We start from the raw sequence: 2,905 nt of genomic DNA, 5'->3' as shown, positions 1-2,905 counted from the left end.
GGGGGTTCCCCGTGCCCCCACAGAACACGAGGGCGGGGTGTGGGGGGGAAAGGGATCCCAGCAAAAGAGAACCCCCCCCCCACCCGCCCCAGCGCCCAGCCCCATCCACCTTTCCTCGCGGGAAGGGGGCGCCCCACATCAACTCTGTTCAATCAGCCCAAGTTTCCGGCGGTGCCCTGTACCCCAAACCCACGGACTCTCCTCTTTCCCACCCCCAGCCCCGCACCGCTCCCCATCCCGGCCCGGCTCTTACCTCCCGAGTGGGGGCGGGCGATGGGGGAGGGGGGCCGCCCTCGGCCGGGAGAGCGGAGGCAGAGCGCCGAGAGCCGACCGTGGGCTAGAGAGGGGCAGAAAGCACGGCTGCGGCCCCCCACCCAAACTCCCGAGGGCTGGGCACGGGTCCCCGCTGGCCGGCCCGGCACGCCGAAGCCCCGGCGGAGAAGGGGGCGCAGGAGGCGGCGGCCGGGCTCCCCCCGCCAGAGAAGGCTCCGCTCTTTGTCTCCGCCGCTCCCCCTCCTTCCCCTCGCCGCCGCCGCCGCCGCTGACTACAGCTGCTGCTCTCGCTGCCGCGGCCGCCGCCGCCGCCGCCGCTGCGCCCGCTCCCCCTCCCGCGGCGGAGGCGGACTCTCCCGAGGGGACGGGGCGGCTGCTCTCCTACTCCTCCGGCTGCTGCACCCCCTGCTGCCCTGCAGCTGGCCCAGCGGCTCCCAGGCCCCGGGTCGCTGGCCTCGGTCGCGTCCTCAGGCTCTTCTCCCGGCTCCCAGCCGGACCAACCCCGAGCTGGCGGCGGCGGCGGCGGCGGCCCCTCCCCCCATGCACACAACTCCCTCCTCCTCCTCCTCGGCTGCTCCTCCCCCGGCCCGGGCTGTGACGCGGTGGGCTCGACCGGAGGCCTTCTCCCCCCCCACCTCACTGCCCTCCGCAGGCTGACAGGCACGGGGCAGAGCTGCGGCACTTGCGGCCGCCCGCCCGGGCACGGCTCTGCTGCTTCGCCTGGCACGCCGCTGACCCCGGGGGCAGCCGGCCCGTGAGGGGCCCCCCCCCGGCCTGGGCACTGCCCCACTGCTGACTGCCGCCGTACCCAGCTCAACCCCGGGCACGGCCTCAGCCCTCTGCCCTTACGGAGTCCAAGGTGCCTGGACTAGGGAAGAGCCAGCCGCCTTCCAAGTGGGGATGCGCTCCTGGCGGAGAGAACTCTGCCGGAGCCCCGGGGGGCGGGTCACTCAGAGAGGCTGCCCTCGCTCCCTCGCCTTTTACCTCTCCCAGCCAGGGCTGGGTACAAAAAGGCCGGCGGGCTCTGGGGCTACAGTAGGAAGGGTAGAAATGGTTCAAGGACTCCTCGGGGAGCTCGGGAAGGTTGCACGCCGCTTAGCGATGGGTAAATACCGCCCATCCGCGGGAGTGGGTAAACGGGGTGGAAGGAGAACTGGGCTCCCTCGGAACCTTAAAGTGCACGTGCGTATCTTTGGGGAAGGGAGATCATGAAAATGGCTTTGACAAAAGGCCCTCGTGGGGAATCTTTGATGTGATTTCTTATCCTGCTGTTGAGTGATTGTCCATCTGCCTTCCCAACAAAATCCCAGATAAAGTCCCAGGAAAGAAGGCCTGTTATCTATGGGGGGGGGGGTCCTCCCCTTCTTCCCTGAAGTTGCATTCTGGGGGGTTATGTATTTGCATGTATTTACTTTTTCAACAGAATACGTTTTAATTTCGGGTATCCCTCCTGGAAATAATTCAGAAATGGAAGAGGCAGAAGGCCAGCCTTTGTTGACTGCAATATCAGTTTTAAGTCAGTCATGTTCTGATTGCAGATGAGACAGATATGAAATTATTTGAATGTCAGTTCCCACATGGAATTGTCATCTGTGATGTGATGGGTCTTCTCATCCTTTCTAAGTTATGGTTTGCCTATAAGAATTCCTTTCATTATTGAACAGAAGGTTAGAGCAACACCAGTTTCACTTTTGACATGGACATCCAGGTGTCTCCTCTTCCCCATAAGGCTTCCACAAGGCACACAACTAATATTCTAAATACCAAGCCCCTGGGCTCAGTTAAAAGAAAAGTAATCTCTTAGATCCTTGTAAAAGCAACGATAATTTCTACCACCCTAGGTAACTTGGTGATACACAGATCAAAAGAGTCAGGGCTCTTTTGCCTATTGCCTGTGCCATTTACCTGAGCAACTACAATTGTCTAATATTGGACATGTTCTTGCCATCTCACATGTTCTTGCCATCTCAGCCTCTCCGTTTGTGATCTCGTTTAGCGTTAAAATCTACCTTTTATCTGTAGCTCTGCTTCTGATTTATACGTTTGCCTAGCCGTGGTGCAAGTCAAGGTTATAATACTTCAAAGAAATTTGAGCTTCTGTTAGGTAAAGTTTAAAATATGCTTTGTAAACCTTTGTTTGATCCCATTGCCTTTAACTATAATCTTTTTTCCTCTTCAGATTGGGGAGAGGGGTTGGAGGAAGCAATGGACCTTCCCTGAGTGTTTCTATTTGTTTTCTTCCCATTCCTGCTGTAGTCCCCTACAACCTACATTCAAGTCCTACCACTGTACTGAAAACTGTTTAATAAGTTGCCCAAAGTTTAATCCCCTTTTCTCTGCCTTTATCCTACTCTCTGAATTGTGACCTCTATTCCTCGAAATTATTATGGTTTCTGTAATATCTCACTGCTCTGGATCTTCTACCTCTGAGTGTTTTTTTTTTAACCTACTTTATTTTTAATAGCCAGATTTGTTATCCACACCTCATCCATACCCTCTGCCCCTCTGATTGGAAGATGGAGCCATAAATCTCTCCATTTAAGGAGGGGAACAGGATTTACATCCCTTCAGAGATCTCATTTCCCATCTGGCTCACTGTTTTGGCCTTCTTTGATCTCCACCATGCTCTTTT

General features: G+C 56.9%; 1 protein-coding gene across 4 annotated transcripts in view; it reads right to left on the bottom strand.

The window, feature by feature from the left end:
• NCK2 (NCK adaptor protein 2) overlaps window positions 1-1,278 on the bottom strand; it is a 202,648-nt gene extending 201,370 nt beyond the window's left edge. The window contains exon 1 of one of the 4 annotated variants that reach the window (XM_069093978.1): window positions 1,258-1,278. The gene's annotated coding sequence lies outside the window, so the exon portion shown is untranslated. Of the gene's footprint in view, window positions 1-253; window positions 461-1,122; window positions 1,144-1,257 lie in introns of those variants that run through there. The other 3 variants (XM_069093976.1, XM_069093979.1, XM_069093973.1) reach the window with 3 other exon arrangements.
• Window positions 1,279-2,905: the final 1,627 nt, after the last annotated feature.

This window comes from Petaurus breviceps, unplaced genomic scaffold (assembly GCF_028583685.1).
Source record: "Petaurus breviceps papuanus isolate PSGF00001 unplaced genomic scaffold, PetGlider_PUasm1.0 214, whole genome shotgun sequence".
NCBI classification, from domain to species: Eukaryota; Metazoa; Chordata; class Mammalia; order Diprotodontia; family Petauridae; genus Petaurus; species Petaurus breviceps.
The sequence above is the reverse complement of the archived record's forward strand: the minus strand, read 5'-3'. Positions and strand labels throughout refer to the sequence as shown.